This window comes from Astyanax mexicanus, chromosome 21, assembly GCF_023375975.1.
Source record: "Astyanax mexicanus isolate ESR-SI-001 chromosome 21, AstMex3_surface, whole genome shotgun sequence".
Taxonomy (NCBI): Eukaryota; Metazoa; Chordata; class Actinopteri; order Characiformes; family Acestrorhamphidae; genus Astyanax; species Astyanax mexicanus.
In genome coordinates, this window is record NC_064428.1 from 27,692,094 (window position 1) to 27,710,062 (window position 17,969).

A 17,969-nucleotide genomic window follows, 5' to 3' on the forward strand; every position below is an offset into this window, starting at 1 on the left:
ATCAGGCGTCGCATGTCGGCCTACTACCTACATTCCTGTTACTCAAATGCATAATAATTAGGTCATGATTTAGGTTGGGTGTCACAATTTTTTTTAGGGCAAAAATGGAAATGATAATAGTGCACTAATTTACAGAAACGTCTGAAACCTGGTTAGAAACCAGGTTACGCTGGGGAAAATGTTTAGAATGTATTAAGTTTCTGAGCTCATTTAAAGGTGCAAGCAGAAAGAAAGAAAGTAGACAATCAGGGGACAGTCGTTTTTCTTTTTTGTGCAACACAGCAGATTTAGATTGATTTGAATTAGATGCTGTTGAATGCTATCGATTGGCTAAATGACATAAGTTGCTGATTTGATTAGAAATTGACCTCACAAACTGTTGCTGTGGCAATGTGTTATTGCTAAGCAACACCATTTCTCAGGTTTGACCAAGTTACGATATGCATATTTCTGTATGTGAGCAAAGGACATGGACAATAGAATAACAATGGAATATTTTATTTCATAGGTTTTGACTGCCATCAACGTATTTCCTCAACCACCTGCCTTAATCTACTAATCAAAACGACTTGAGGTAAGTTTTTCCTTTTTGTCTCAATTAGCAAAAATGTATAATATATGGACAAAAGTATAGCATAGACAGCCATATTGCTACAGTATAAATTCATGCACCTAGCCATGCAGCCATGTCTTTACAAACATTTGTAAAATAATAGATGGATATAAAAAGCTCACTAAACTCGACAGTGTCGTACTGTACACACTAAGAAAAGTAAGTACAGATTTGTACCTAAAAGAGTACAAAGCTTGTCGCTGGGGCTGTACCTTATATTGAGGTACAAAAAAGTACCTTTCAGTGAAAGTCCTTTTTTTTGTACCCATGGTTTTTGTGCCAGTAAAGATTATAAAGATTATAAACTTTATCATCAACTGAATATGGCTCAAAAACTTGATCCAAAATTGTCTGGCTTTCAAATAAAAAACGTGCAATTAAAGTATATATTGTTTATTAGTACAGTGATACAGAATACTGAATGTACCCTTTGGCTGGTTAAATGGTACAAATTTGTACTTATTGCTGTTAGAAATTACTTTGTACTTCAGAGGGAACAAATCTGACCCTGTAAAGACCAGTATTGTACTTTTGAGGGTACAATAATGAAGAGTGTACCTTTAAGTACAAAAAAGTACTCCTATTGTACCTCTGTTTTTTAGAGTGTAATAGGATGCCAACTCTGCAACGTCAGTTAATAAAATTTCGTCTCTCATAGATATCCCACGATTAAAAAATGGAAATGTTTAGAAAGCAGAGCAACTCAGCTATGAAGTGACAGAGCAGGCTTTCAGAGTACTTGCAAAGTTTGGTGGATAATGGGATAATGGGATAATGATATGTGCTTGTTTTTTGAATGTTTTATTGCATATCCCCCTTAATTCCAGTATTGAGAAATCTTAAAGCTTAAAACATCTGCATTCGTCTAACGTTGTAGAAACTATTTGGAGCCCTTTTGTTTCAGCATGACAGTGCTCCAATACACAAAGTAAGGTTCATAAAGGTATGCTTGCGTGAGTTTGGTATGGACAGGAACGGAGAGAGTGTGATCCAGGAACTCTCCTCCAACATTAGTATCTGTCCTCACAAATGTTTTTTTTTCTGGATGAAAGGGGCAAACAAAAAATCCATACACAAACAAAATATCTAGTATAAAGCCTTCCCAGAAGAGTGGGGTGGAGAAAGGCTTTAGTAGGTGTAATATGTAAATTATTTTGTCACTTTAACTTAGAATGCAATTTCATTCACTATTGTATGTTGCCGCCATCACACAAAAACCTTGTATCTGCACAATGAGAACCTGACAGAAAATCCGGGGGAAAAAACTTTGTATGGAAATTGACACAATATAAAGAACCACTGCTAAAACAGAGATACAAGGTGGTTTAGAGTCATGATTGAACTGCTTTTTGAACTAGGCAACCAATGATCTCGAAAGAAAGTATTGGATTCCCAGCTCCCCATATATCAGCCAACTGACAACTGTACTAGTCAGCATCACAATAGGAGTGATGGCCAATTGTGCCTTCTTGTGATCCTCGGGCCAAAGTGCTAGGCCAATTGAAGACCCCTTAAGTGTGTTTTTGAAGTATTTAAGTAACAAAACATAGCACCAGTTTAAAACATCGCCATTAGTTGAAATAAAAGTATTTTTTTTTCTTATTATTTTGTATTGTTACTTTGCATTTGTCCCCTAAGACATCTAGAGGAACACTCAAAATAAAGGAAACGTATTCCACGTTGTGGAATCGTGCTTTTGCTAAAAGTTTCATTCTTGCCGCATCGGGTGTGCGAGAACCACTCGTTTTCCCAAACCTCTTCTAGAAGCACTTGCACAAGATCTTCAAAGGCCCTTAAGATAACACCAGACTACAGCACTAGCGCCTTTGTGATTCAGGATTCATAGAAGCTAACGAAGCCACTGGGTGCCTCATTTATCCCTTGCAACTTCCCTTACATGGTCCAGAGGATGTACAGGAAGAAAACAAGCCAACTGCGTGAGGAAAAAATTATGGGGAACAACTGACTGAAAGGTACCTTGCTCAAGCAGCGAGAGCTCCATCCATGATCTAAATACCTGCTGGTGTTGATGCGCCAAGAAAAAGGACAGCAAGACAACCTCAGTTCTGAATTGCAGAAATAAGAAAATGATCTGAAGGAATGATATGAAGAACAAACTTCTGTATATTGGAAAAATAAATAATAAAAGTGCCATGCATGAGCTGGTGGCCATTTTATGCCACTGCACTGCAAGGCTGCTTGTGTGAAATGGTAACTTGTGGGAGGAGCTCTTAAAGGAACATTGTCCAGAAGCTACCAATGCTGTTTTGTCTGCATTGTAAACAGTGCTGCTGCTGTGTTTGCTTTTGTTCAGTTTGTGGACCTCATCCACCTTATTAAGAATGTATGTAAATAATGTGGAACTATAAAAGTCTGGGAACATAGTCTATGATTAATCTAGCTTTATTATTATTATTTTTTTTACACGTATTTAACACATTTATCTTGGTGCCTATATAATTCTGAATAATTATGTATCATCTATAAGTATTAATTGTGCAAAATAGCGTAAAAAGTGAAAAATGAAAGCCAAGGACTCCCTAAAGACAACAGGAATGCATTTCCTCCGAGTATAGAGGAAAGGTTGTGTGTGTTAGAGACTGAGGAGGGGTTTATTCCTGTGCAGAACAAGTCTCAGCCAGCTTGAACCGGTTTCTACAGCACAGCTCTGATTGGCCAGCCGTGCTTATCTTGACACCACTGGTTGCTAGCATCACTTCATTTGAGCATATGGATGAGTGCATGTATAGCTTTCTTAGCTTTCTATCAGGCTTCTGTCAGTGCCTGAGTACAGTGTTATTTATTGAGTAAGTTTTACTCCACTATGGTCACTAGTCTAATGCTGAGTGTGTGTGAGTGAGTGAGTGTGTGTGTGTGAGAGGGTTTACAGCAGTTGACTGCACTGTAGAACACTCACTGTAGCAGCAGAAAAAAAAAGACTTGTGTAATATTGTGCACTCAGGCTTTTTTTTTTTACTTCGGATATCGCGCACACGTTTATTATTAGTCCGCTATTTTTGAAGCTTTGCTCAACTCCCTCTGGTGTTCCAAACAATGTATGATCTCCCTGCAAAATTTTGAGGATGGTTCAGTCCATCCGTACTGCTTAGTATGCAAGGTTTTTACGTGTGACAGGAAAAGGGGAAGGAAAGGGATGACCTTGTTGAAAATGATTCCTTGATTAAAGCTGGATTGTTTACTATAGCACATACAGGCTGATGTAGATTAGATTAGACAGATTAGATCCTTTTGATTACTTTGCCCTAATTTGTATTAAACATACAGGAGCATTTATACTTGGAAACTGCTCGAGTGGGAACTACATGTAGTATGTTGCGTGAAAGTGTGAACAAAGATGACTTTTTCCCATTAGCCAACTGGAAAGAAGGAGGAAAAAAAATAGGTGTACTCTAATTAAACCCCAACACCAACTCTAGCCCACCCCTGTCCTTGAATTTTTGCTATGTTCCTGGTATCAGCTTTCTAACTGCCCTTCCCTTCCCCCATCCCTTTCGTTTTTTTCTTTTTACCCCCTGACACTCCCATGACTAATCAAAAGCCAATCAGAGACTTGCTCATTGTTTCTATCCTGATGGCCTACTTTCTACCCTGATGTCTGTTGTTTGTTAACGGGTTAACGCTGTACCTTAGATGTTTGATCTTTGTGCACATCTTATGTTGGTTAGCTTTACGCCAAGCTTGAAAACAAGGGCTGGACTTTTACCATAACAACTATCTACCATTTACATAATTTGCATTATTTCCCAGTTGAAGATAGTTAACCCTTTGTTTGTACGTATCTTTTTTTCCCTCTGAACAAACAACAAAAGCAGTTATTAAATTCGCCAAAATATATATAGACTTAAATTTGTTTGTAGCAGTTCTAAGCTACAAAAAATATTATTGAAAAAACATATATACAATTTTACAGGTAAAATATGATCAGATTTTACACTTTTGAAATACACAAAAAAAATGTTTCAGGCACATGTTTGAGCACCCTGCATATTCAGTGCATTAACACTTATTAACAACCTTTGACAAGTTTCACACCTTGTTGATGCTTTATTGTTTCAACCTTTAGCACTTGTTTGGGGTTTTTGGCTTTTGGCTGCAGTCTAGACCAGTGATTAGTCCACCCCAATGCTTACAGATGGAGAGGTGTTCCTTTAATTTGATTCTTTCAACATTCCTTTGATCATTGTGACCACAGATGTTTGTTCTATTTTCTTCCCCAATCCAGAGGACTTATTAATATTTGGGAAATGCTCTAAACTTGACATCCACCATTTCTGTTAACTGCCATGTATATATTACATTACATTTTCCTCTCTTGTTTTGTGGCCATCAATAGTTTTAATGTTCTTACTGCTTGGCAGCTGCTTAGAGGAGCCAATGGCTGCTTATATTTGGGACCTGGCCTATCATCACATGATTGTGAAGCTAAGCTATGGAAGGTCTAGGCTAAAACTTTGGTAAAAGTTAATAGAAAACATTGAATGCACAACATAATGAATGCAATATATTATGACACACCTTGGAGATCAGAGTCCACTGTATAGTTTATGCAAATGTTATGCGAGATTGCTAATGCGTATGAAGATCACCGTAAACAAGCAGGCCATTGTAATGTTTGAAGGTCCTTCTAGCTATGTAAAAGTCTTTTGTGATCTGCTATATAAAAAAAGCTAAAGTAAAAAATCTGCAGCAGTGTGCTGACCTGGAATTAGATGACCTACTGAAAGATTGGGATGAAATAAACTACTTTGAGCCTCTGCTCTGTCGTCAAAAATAAGGACCTGGCCTAAATGAGGTCTGTGCGATAGCTAGCAGTGTTCCTTAACCTGTTGTTGCCGATCCAATATATATTCTTCTTTGTATGGAAGAATGACCCATTGCAGGAATGCTAACTTTCCTGCATGGCAGCAGCATCTTGGTTTCCTAATGATATAATGTGTATTATGGAACCTCAGTAAAACAGCAGTGCCTCCCTTTTTAATCTATAACTTGTACAAGTGTTTTTTTCTACCAATATTAAGAATGCTTTTACCAGGCAAAGCATGTTTTTAAGCATGTGAAAAGTTTTAAGATCTATGATTCTATATAAAACCATATATGGAACATTTTAATAAAAACAACTTATCTGCATATCTGGAAACACCCTTCGATCACTCAGTGTCTGTTATGTGATCAGAACTAACTGTTACATAAAGTATTCTAATAGGAAGATGCTACATAATTTCAGGTTGTGTAATAGAAAGGGAATGAGTGGAAAAGCAGCAAGCTTTGGTAAGCTCTTATTTACACAATCAGAAGATCTACAGGCTGCTCCCTCTCATGGTTTCAAGGGTGTTGTGAATTGGCATCAGGCATCGACTTCTCATTGTTTCTCGTGTTAGAAAGCTTAGAATACATAAAAATGGATGCTACCCAAGAAGATTGAGGCTTCTGCTGTCTTAAAAATATGTTGCACATATAAAATATCTCTTTGAAGACCTACCGTGAAAAGCACTAGTCAATGTACCCAACCTGACACTGTAGCTGATTCTGTGACTGTATTTAAACAGTAAGGGCAGTCATTTTTACACCTGAAAGTTGAATCAAAGGATGATTGGGTTTCAAACTAAAGTTTAGAGAGTGCACTAAAGAACTGTGCTACCTCCCACCAATACCTATATATGGACTGTGTCTCCATTTATTGGACATTGGTTGGTTTGTATCATCAGATGGCAGCATGTTTTCCATTTGGCGAGTTGTTTTCCAAATGTTTTGCTGAATTCAGCCCCCTGTCACCGTTTGACTTCCTTAAAGTGCCAGAGTGTCACACAATTGTACATTTCTAGTAAGAAAAGAGAGAGCAGTTGCCAGCCAAATTGTTGTGCCCATACTGCTGCGTTGTCTGTTGTCTGTTTACAGCACTGTCCTTTTTCTTCTTTTGTTGTTTAATGGGCGACAGTAGTCTGCCTTAACTGCCAGGGTAATGTTTTTACACTGCAAACAAATTGAACCATGGTCCAACTGATCGCTGATTTTTGCTGGACAAAACTCTGGCCCTTCGGTCTGGACCAAAGACTAAGGATTGTGGTTCCTAAAAGCACATTGTGGCCATTGTATAGATTTGGGCCTAACTCGGATTGGTGATTCCTGTTACCAGATTCCCGCTCTTCCTGAATAGTTTCCGGATTTGCAAGTTTAAATATTTAAGATTGACCTTCTGAACCATTCCTAAGGGGTTACTAAAAGTAGCTCTTTTATGGCATCACTCCAAAGTACATTAGGAGTATAGCTGCTGCTTCTTCACACCAGTGATTTTCACACCTAATCTTAGTCTTGGTCTTAGTCCTGGGCCTGGACCCTTAGGAGTGTAGCTGCTGTCTTTTTACAACAGTTATTTTCACAACTAATCCTAGTCTTGGTCTTAGTCCTTGTCTTATTCCTGGTCCTGGATCCTTTAGGAGTGTAGCTGCTGCCTTTCCACAACAGTGATTTTCACAACTAATCTTAGTCCTGGTCTTATCCCTGGTCGTGGATCCTTTAGGAGTGTAGCTGCTGCCTTTTTACGTTGATTTTCACAACTAATCTTAGTCTTAGTCTTAGTCCTTGTCTTATTCCTGGTCCTGGATCCTTTAGGAGTGTAGCTGCTGCCTTTCCACAACAGTGATTTTCACACCTAGTCCTGATCCTGGAGCACCCCCTGCTCCCACATTTTTGTGGTTTCCTGCTCTAAAAAACCTACTGTGATCCAGAAAAAATGTGTTTATTAGTAGGGATTAGTAGGAACAGGTGTGCTGGAGCAGGGAAAACACCAAAATATGCATTGCAGGGGTACTCCTAGGTGACCCAGGGTTGGAAACTGCTTTAGTTCATAACAGTTCAGAAGAACTGCATTTGTGAACAACTTTTATACTTACAATAAAAGCGTCTGATTAGCGATTTCCAGTCTTTTAATTAAAAAACTAGATTCTGTCTTGCTCTCTCTTGTGTCGATTCAGAGTTTTGCATTCTGTGGCACCCCTCTACTTTTCGAAAATGGTACAGTCTGGGAGGGGCAGTAATTTTCCATCCAGTTTGCTCAGTGCAGTTTGCTGCAGTGGGGGAGGGGACGGTGTTTCTCTTGCACTGTGTATTGTTCAGTTTTGCTTATAGAGGCACTTGAGCTGTTTTCTTTGTTTTACACATTTTAGGTGACCTTTTTATATATAATTGGCTGAATTTTTATGTTTTTTTATTTTATTATTCTTATGTGCCCTGGTTGGCCAGAGTGTTGCTGTGTGGAACAAAGAAGACGACAACCTTTCATGTTGTTGTATATAGTTTGTATACATTGTTTAGTCTAGTACTGGCTTTAGGAGTGATTGTTGGGACTGTGCGAGAAAGAGCTTCAACAGTGTGCTCTGGTGGTGTTGCTGGCAAGGCAACAAAGGGTATGATTCACCCTTTAGTGCACATGGTAGAGTCCTGGCTAAACCTCCCTCCCTCCTCCTCCTCCTCCTCCTCCTCCTCCTCCTCCTGTTCTCTGGTGCTCTCTCTCCCTCTCCCTCTTTCTCTTTTGCTCTCGCTCACTCTTTCACTCGTCCTCTCGCCTATATATACTGAGCACCCTACGTGAGCTAGAAAAGCTCTCACTCTTTCTCTGTTATGACTGAATGTTCATGGCCAACATCTGAAGCGCAATCAGGTTAACATTTTAAGACGTTTAAAAAAAAAAACTTTTTTTTTTTTTCAAGTTTTGTTTTTGCTTTTTGTGGACACAAGTAAAAATGGTTTTCAAGGTTTTTTTCAGTTTATTTGGAAATGTATTAATTGACTAGGTTAAAGCGATTAATTTTTTTGTCCGTTTGTTAAGATACTGATTTTACGTCTTCATCTTCTGTTGGAGTTGGGAAGCTGCTAGCATGGCGGAAAACTTCGTATCGCTCGCTGGAACTGAAACCACTCTGTTCTTGCACATTTTTGGGTTGCGTTAAGTTTTATAAGCATTTGGTTTTTGTCTTTTTTAAGTGAGGATTGGGCCGTTTGGGGCAACATTTAGAAACTCTCCTCAATGTTGTGGATGGATTATGTTGGATACTTCATATTCAATGTTATGTAGTGTTTGGTCATGTGGGTCAGCTGCTTTCAGTCTTGCGTTGGGTATAAGGGAGGTGGATCTAAGTCCCCCCCCATGTCTGGGAAAATGGTTTGCTCTGTGCCTAGCTGTAATTTTACACTCCGTTTGCTGCTGTGTGCTTGCTATGTGGCAGTGGGGGAGGGGTTAGCCTTCTGCTGCTCTCACTGCTTTTGTTCTGCTGCTGTTGTATAGCTTCTGCTATAGACCCAGATGAAGTTAGGTTTAATTTTTAGATTATTATATAGTCTGTGTCTGTCTCTAATAGGACATTTTACAGTTCTGTAAGATTTACAAATCTTTAAGGTTTGCACATGTTCTGTTTTTTTTTTTTTTGGCCTAGTTTTGTGTATGGCTTCATTTGCTTTATACACTCTGTCAGTTCGGTGTGTGGAGAGTTTCTAAATTAAAGGGTAGGGTGTGTGTGTGTGTGTGCGAGAACTGATCGTGTGCGGAGGGTGTTGTTCCACTGTGTCCTGCTGTAGTGGTGAAACACCCTGTGAATCACATGGTAGAGTCCTAGCTGATCCTCCCTCCCCCTCCCCCTCCCCCTCCCCCTCCCTGTCCTCTGGTGCATGCTCTCTCTCTTGCTCTCGCTCACTCGCTCTCGCTCATCCTCTCGCCTATATATACTGAGCACCCTGTGAGAGCCCAGAAAGCTCTCGATTGTTCATGGCCTACAACTGAAGCGCAACCAGGTTAACTATTTGTTTTTTTAATATATATATTTTTTACATTCTTGCTGTTTGAGGCTCACTTCTAAAACCATTTCTCAAGGTTTTTCTATGTATTTGTGTGTTTTTTTTTTAATTGTTGGCTTTATGGAACGAATGTAGGTTAAACAAATACTATTGGCTACATTCGTATTTCGAAAGTTCGTAACTTAACCGTTATCCGTCTTCTGTTGGAATCCTACTGCGAAGCTACTAGCATGATGGAAACATATTATTTGTTGAAAGCGCATTGTTTTCTTTCACTTTTTCTTTTGAACATGGATTTGTTTTTCAATTCTTGATTGAGGATTGGACCGTTTGGGGCAACATTTAGAAACTCTCCTCACTGTTTTGGATGAGTTGTGTTGTGTTGTGTTGGTTGCTTCAGATACAGTGTTGTGTAGTGTTTGATCATGTGGGGCAACTGCTGTCAGTGTTGCGCCCTCTTGCGTGGGGTATGAAGGGATTTGGATCTAATCCCCCCCCCCCCCCCCCCCCCCCCTCTGTCTGGAAAAATGGTTTGCTCTGTGCCTAGCTGTAATTTTATGGTCTGCTGGTGTGTGCTTGCTGTGTGGCAGAGGGGGAGGGGTTAGTTGGTCAACTGCTGCTCTCACTATTGTTTTTTTTAGCTGCAGCTATAGACCCAGGTTAAGTTGTTTTTAGATGATTATATAGTCTGTTTCTACCTTTTTTTTTTTAAATGTTGGACCATGGACCTAGTTTTGTGTGCGTATTGCTTCATTTGCTTTATACACTTTGACAGTGCTGTGAATTGTTATGGTTTAAGAATTAGTGTGTGTGTCAATTGATGGTGTGCGACGGGTGTCGCTACACTGTTTGTCCTACTGTTGTTGTGAAACAACACCCTGTGAATCACATGGTAGAGTCCTAGCTGAACCTCCCTCCCTCTTCCTCTTCTCTGGTGCATGTGCTCTCTCTCTCTCTCTCTCTCTCTCTCTCTCTCTCTCTCTCTCTTGCTCTCTCACGTCCTCTCGCCTATATATACTGAGCACCCTGCGAGAGCCCAGAAAGCTCTCGAATGTTCGTGGCCTACAACTGAAGCTAAACCAGGTTAACTATTTTAGATTTATTTTTTTTATTTTATTTTATTCTTGCTTTTTGAGAAGCTCATGTTTTCAGGTTTTCTAGTTTACTTTTATCAAATGATTTATAATTTGATCTGTTTGTGGTAACTGTAAAGTCGTAACTTTGCGAAGTTGAAGTGCGAAGCTGCTAGCGTGATGGAATCGTATTATCTGTTGAAAGCGCACTGTTTTCTTGCGTTTTTTTTTACGCATATTTGTTTTTCAAGCTTTGAGTGAGGATTGGGCTGGTTTTTTTTTTTACAGCAATGTTTGGAAACTCGTCACTGTTGTGGATGGATTATGTTTGTTGCTTCGGATTCAGTGTCGTGTAGTGTTTGGCCACCCTTGCGCCCTCTCGCGTAGGGTATGAAGGGGTTTGGATCTAATCCCTCCCCCCTGTCTGGGGGAAAAATGGTTCGCTCTGTGCCTAGCTGTAACTATACACTCTGCTGTTGTTTGCTTGCTATGTGGAAGTGGGGGAGGGGGGTTAGTTAGCCAACTGCTGTTCTTACTACTGTTGCTTAGCTTCTGCTTTAGTGTGTAAAAAGATGATTACATAATCTGTTTATCTCTAATAGTAAAATGAAAATTTCTGATCTTTTTTGAAAGTTGCATATTTTCCTGGTTTCATTGTCAAGTTTTGTGTATGGCTTCATTTGCTTTATACACTGTGACCAGTGCTGTGTTTTGTGAATGTTTCTAATGTCGCTATGGCTGACTGGTGTCGCTACACCGTGTCCTGCTGTTGCGAAACGACACCCTGAAGCACATGGTAGTGTCCTTGTTAAATTCCTTCTCCCCCTCCCCCCCCTCCTCTTTCTCGTTCTCTCTCTCTCTCTCTCTCGCTCTCATGCTCTCGCACTTTTGCACTACTCTGCTCTCTCGCACACTCTCACACACACACTCACACACTCGCTTCTTTCTCTTCCTGTTTGTTTTCTTGCTTCCGCCTACATGTCGTGGCACTTTGGACTTTAGTGGCCAAGTTGTTGTTGCTAAGTCTTTTTGCTTACATTCCTTGTCTTCCAGCTTGTGAATGTCTGCGTTTGAGCAAGTATTAATCAAGGTTTTTTATCCTTTTTCTTTTTTTTTTATTTAATTTCTCAAATTCAAATTATTAAAAGTTGTTTTCTTTGAAACTTTAGCTACTAGTTTTAGCCTCTGCTTATTATTTTCGCACCTGTATGATTTGTGTATGCTAAGTGCTTTTAGCTTTGTGACTAAATTTAACGGCTAGCATTAACGCTGCATGATTAGCGCCTTTATTTCAAATTGGGTTCTGTCACTTCTCATGGTAGGAAGTTTTGAAGTGGTGGTGTTTTTACAGGATTCCTTCAAACACTATACACGACTTAAGGTAACGCTTTCCTTCCAAGTAGCATGTAATGTTAATTGCTCTCCTTCATCCTAGAAGGACTCCAAAGTGACGCTTACCCAAGCTGCGATTTTAAAGCAAATGCATTGATACTTTTCACACAATCTTTGGGGATTTGCCTGTAGGCTCTTTTGGATGGATTTACCCCTGTCTGTTTTGGGCTCTGCTGGTTGGATTTTGTGTAATGTGGATCACTTTCACTGGGGAGACTGTCGCCAAAGAAGTCTGGTAATCAGGAGCACGTACCGAGGATCGTCTGGAATTGCTGACCTTTTGTGCGAGAGGATGATGATGATCTAAGCCCAGAAATGTTTAGATCTCAAGATCTAAAACCTTTAGAAAGGGCTAGAAAGTTAGTCTTGCTGTGATGGTGTTTTAATAAGTGGGAAAATGATGAGAAGAAGCTTCAGGAAGAGAAGAAATTTTACACACATTTTTTACTGCTGCTCATATAAGTACGTTTTATATGAAGCCTTGTAAAAAAATTAATGTGCTGTACAACGAGCATGCAGATAAATCATTTGTGCTTTTGAGCAGTAGACATTTAGTAGAAATGCAAAGATGTGTACGTAAAGAGACTTATACAGATTGTTAAATGGTGGTTGCATTGGGTGTTATTTTCATGACTTACCTCAAGATATTACGATAATATTTTTTGATTATGATCATTGATCATTATGATCATGATCCGCCAAGTAAGTTCCATGTTGCACACAGGATGGGGCGGAGTTACATGACTATACAGTGTTTAGTTAGCTGCTCAGAATACTTAATATTAAGTGTCATTTATTGCCGGTATTCAAATTGGGGATGTTCAAAGGTATTCAAGAACTCTTTTAACCAATCAAGTTCACCAGTATTCAAAACTAATCACTGGAGAAAAAATTGAAATTGAGAAAGGAGTCATTAATATAGTCACTTTACCAAGAACGCATTACTGAGCAAACATCAATGATGGCCGAGATGTTTTCTACTCACAGGAAAGAGCAAAAATTCCATTGACGAACCAGTGAAGAGAAATTACGTTGCATAGATGTTGAATCCTCTTCAGCATTCAACATGGTACTGGTAAGTGTTGGCATATTAATTAATCTGAAGAGGGAGCCTTCTTAGCTATCTTTGGTTAGCTGTGGTTTGAGATGACATTTTTATGAATTTGTCCAAAATAAAAGCCTTGATGCTAAGCTTGGCCAAAGGCAACACTATTCGTTATGTTCTGTGCAGTTAACTGGATAGCTGTTCATTAGTTTGTAGTCACATCTTTTGGATACTTACACATCCCTGAAGCAGTCACACTGATTAATTGATTAATATATTTAGTCGCACCATTGTGTGAATATTGGACGAAATACATATTCTTTTTTTAATTGGTAAATCCCCTGCATGGAACAAATTTTACAACTGGTTTTCGTGCTAGTTCAAAATCAATTATTGTTTAGTTCCTTTGACCACAGCTTCTAAAAAAACAAGTCAACGCTTAGTTTTGTTTCAAATGTTATACGTTTTGTATGCAGATCACAGATCAGGCTGTTAGCATAAGAGTACTAGCATAGTGAGTTTTTTTTTTTGTTTTTTTTTCTCATATCTAGTGTCTATTGGCTTCAACACCACCACCACAATCAAAAAGGTAGCATTTTAAACTGGAAACAAGATGTTGCGTAGCAACTCTAAACTTTGACTTAAATTCTTTAACTTGAGTTTGTAATTTTATCTGGATAAAGCCAATGTACAAACTTTTTTTTTTATTGTAAGGCTAGGTTTGAATAACTACACCATCACCAGCCATCAGGATGGGAAGTGTAGCATTTTAAACTGAAAACTCAACATGTAGCAATGTAGCAATTCTTTAATGTAAGTTTTTAATTTTATTAAAATAGTCGTATACTAGTCGCTCGAAGCACCAAGATTTATTCATTTAAAACAAATACAAAGCCACGCAAACCACTTTAAGAGGAAACCTTCGACATGTTCGAACCATGTTATAGCAGTGTAAGGGCATCTCTCCAAGACACTTTCTACAAACAAAACGTTTCCAGTACAACCAAAACACCAGTAATAATTGCAGCGTAACTAGCAAATCTGCATATTTCGTACCCTACAGCAATCGGATTTAAATCTAAGTAACTGAAGACTCATTTAGCTACCACTCCTGATATGATTGAATTAATCATACAGATACGTTCAGAAAGATGCCCACAAAAAGAAATCGGATTTTGTTATTCAGACAAATTATTCTACTTTAAATTACATTAGACACCACATATTAAAATGCTTTACTTACAATTAATCAACGTTAATCTGCCCTATTACAAGCATATTTTCATTTTTTAGAGGGAGGACCTATTCAATACTGGGGGGGGAATGTGGAATCAAGGAAAAGCAAATAAACACGTTTGGACGAATCAGGGTTTCCGAGAAGTATTGATATGTGCTGTTGCGTAGAATCACTGTTCATGCTGACAAGCCCGGAGTCTTGGTTGAGGATCTGTGCCTGAACAACTGGTTTGCAGGCGTCAAATAAATTACAGGCCTTCACGCCAGAATGGCATATGGCGTATGACTGATGCACTGCAAAAATCACTGGGGCAAAAATGTGCTGATTTGAGTAAGCTTGGACACTAGAGTGCTTGCTGGTGTACTTCAGTGAAGCGATGAACATTATGGTGTTGATATGCGTCTGCTGCACTAGCTTTTTTTGAAGTGAGGTGAATGCTATGCATGAAGATTATGCTAACCTTAGATAGTGGCTGCAAAGTGGTGTATGAGGGCCACACCCTGTAGAGTGAAAAGTTCACACTCCCTCTGGTGTTGAGTTTGAGATGTGCAGTTCCTCACCCCTTTGCTGCGTAAGAATGGTACGATCCAATGCCTGTCTGGTAATTTTCCACTCTCTTTGTGCAGCAGTGGGGGAGGGGTTAGTCTGCTACCTCAGACTATGTTGTTTTTAAGCTAGAGAAAAGCCTGTGTTTTTGTGTTGTGTAGGATAATATTTAGTGTTTTGTCAGTTTTCTTTTAGGGTTTGTTTTACTGTGGTACTGTTGTTGTTCTAAGCCCAGGTTTACACCAGGTACAACCGTGTGCTCCACTTGGCCCCACATGTCCTCGAATCCTAGTTAAGTTCTCCTCCCCCGCTGGTCCTCTGTCTCTCTTAGACCTGCATATTGTTTGTCCTTAGGTCTGAGAGCAGTTAGACTAATGCTTGCATTGTTCTGGCACAACCTGGACTAACACTCCACTCCACATACTTTTAACTTTTCTGTCAGACCAACAGGTGAGGAGAAGGAGAAGCACCTTCTTTGAGCACATGTTTGTTTGGCTACATTGCTAATTGGAGCCTCCCTTGTCCACCTGTTTTTTTTAAATCATTTTAATCAAATGTTTGTGGTCAAATGCTTACAGATTACTTTTGTAGTTTGTAGTCTTTATTTAAATGGGTCATCTGAATCACCTGACTTGCTCCCTCTTATGTTGCTTTTGACGTGCACATTCTATACACCCCTTCTGTGTGAGAATGGTACGATCCGTGCTTAGCTGTAATTTTCCACTGTTTGCAGTTGTTGCAGCGTAGGCACTGTGCCTCAGTGGGGGAGGATTCTTGATTTTATGTCTATTTTAAAGACATTAAACCACATATACAATTTTTTGGGAAGAATTAGTTTGACTAATTATTAAGTATTAGTAGTTTGGGCATATTTTTTTTACATAATGTCTATGGTTGTAGCATTAAAAATATATTTTTAATTGTTATCTATTGAATCTGATGTATTGAAGTTGGCATGGCAATACTTTGGTTCATTTAGAGTATATTTGTCCATTTGTTTGTTGTGGGCAGTCACCAGTCATAGAAAAGCTAGTACAAAAGTTTGAGTTGCCTACTTCTTGTGTAGTTCTTCACAGCATAAAGGGCCTTAAGCCCTTAAAATGCCTTGTCCCATATACGGGATACAGGTGTATCTGCATGTTTGAAAATAGAAGTGAAAATTAGACAACCAGTTCTGGAAAGAGACAGTTTTACGATTTCATTCATTATTACATAAGAAGATTTATTTATTTCTATTACAATTACAATTGTGTGTGTGGTTTTTTTTTAAGTAAACTTCCTTATTTAACATGAAAGTTTTTTATGTAGTGGTGTAATGTCAGACAGAAAATTGACACAAATCCTGGCCTGTTAAGGGGTTAAATAGTTTAAACAGAGTAAAACAGATTGTCTGTTAGACTATTGTGCTTACACATTTGGCTATGTTTTTGATGTCCATTTAAACTGTGCAAGGTTTTAGTTTATAAAGAACTTATAAAACAAACATGTCTTGCTCCCCCTTGTTTTTAGGTTGAGCTGTGCAATTTCATACCCCTCTTTGAGAATGGTATGATCCATGCCTAGCTGGTAATTTTCCACTCTTGGTTCAGCAGTGAGGGAGGGGCTAGTCTGCTACCTCACACCACGTTATACTTAACTACAGACAAAATACCCCATGTTTTATTTGACCTTTACCCTATAATAAAATGATTATTTTTTTGTTACAAATCATTCAATATAGAATCTTTTTTTTTTAATTTATCTTATGTTTTTACTTTTAGTGTTTGTAGTGATTTATTGGATCAGAGTTGAGTATTAGGGAAAACCTATTTATTTTTTTTGGCCCATATATTTAAAAGCAGCTGTAAGATAAAGCTCAGATTACAGGCTTTTTTGTACAGCTTTATAGTCTCTGTAGGGAATCATGGGAGAACGTGTCATGCTCCCTCCTGTGTTAAATGTGGGCTGTGCAGTGCCACCCCTTGGCTGGGAATGGTATGACCCGTGACGTGCCAGTAATTTTCCACTCTCTTTGTGCAGCAGTGGGGGAGGGGTTAGTCTGCTACCTTCTACACCATGTTAATCTTGACTATAGGTAGTTTTCATGTTATGACTGTGTGATGGAGGTGTAATAATAGTGCTTTTACAGCAGGTATTCATATAAAGTAAATAATATTTAAATGATTTTAGCCAGTGTCTCATATTTACTCTTTTTTTTTTTTTTTTTTTTTTTTTGTATTTAACAAAAAAAAACTGCTGCTGCTGCAGTGCTGCTGTGTGTGCAGTTCTGGATTTGCATGGTTATTGCGTTGGTGATGTTCATGCACTGTGTATGTTGGTGTTAAGAGCTACACCTGAAAACAAAAAATGTGCTCCACCCAGAATTGGTGTATTGTGTATTTTGTATTGTGTAGTGCTAGTCAAGATCCCCTCCCCCTCGGGTTCTCTGTCTCTCATGTCCTTATATAGACATACTGTGTGCCCTTTAGTCTGGGAGGCTAGCATACTGCAGTGTGTGCAAAATCAATCAATCAGGGCTAACTAGCAAGTAAGTATTAATAACAAATTATTTTGTATTTGAACATTTTTTGTGGATCTGCTCATGTGCTATTTTTAATATTTGCTAATTAGTTTGTAGATAATCACTCATAACGAACATTTTAATTATGAAATTCAATTATTTTTTTATTTGTGGAATGATTTATTTGAAGAATTACTCCTGTCCTACTTGTATTTTATTTGTTTGTGGTTTTTCTTGTAGGATGAGAGGAACATGATAGTTAGCATGACTTGATATCTTGCTAGCTTGTCTTAGTGTTCATGGGATTCGTAGGATCCCATCGGAAACTACTCATATCTACTGTACAAGGATCTTTTTCTTGGAGAAACTTGTGCTTCCTGTCTTTTTGCCACATTGCTTAAGGGTGCCTGCAAGATGGAGCTCTCATGTTCACTAGGGAGAGCCTTGACATGCTGTGCTGTTGGAGATTCAGCACAAACCAGAGCTTGCCTTTTTTGACTTTACGTAATGGATTAGGGCTAGTTAATTACAAGCTAAGGTTTATTTTATAGTCTGTGAGAACTTGTCGTGCTCCCTCTGGTGTTAAAAATGGGATTTGCTCTATCCCCTCCTCTCTGTTCTGAGAATGGTACGGTCCATGCCTAGCTGGTAATTTTCCACTCTCTTTGTGCAGCAGTGGGGGAGGGGTTAGTCTGATACTTTACACCATGTGCATCCTGACTATAGAAAGAGGTTATGTATATTTTTGTGTGGAG

The 17,969-nt window shown here is 38.8% G+C and overlaps 1 protein-coding gene across 7 annotated transcripts in view; it reads left to right on the forward strand.

The window, feature by feature from the left end:
* LOC103044847 (activating transcription factor 7 interacting protein) overlaps window positions 1–17,969 on the forward strand; it is a 64,968-nt gene that overhangs the window by 20,777 nt on the left and 26,222 nt on the right. For 2 of the 7 annotated variants that reach the window (XM_049469387.1, XM_022674672.2), the window contains exon 2: window positions 509–574. The gene's annotated coding sequence lies outside the window, so the exon portion shown is untranslated. Of the gene's footprint in view, window positions 1–508; window positions 575–8,015; window positions 8,038–8,195; window positions 8,292–9,311; window positions 9,419–10,406; window positions 10,505–12,791; window positions 12,962–17,969 lie in introns of those variants that run through there. The other 5 variants (XM_049469385.1, XM_049469383.1, XM_049469381.1 and 2 more) reach the window with 5 other exon arrangements.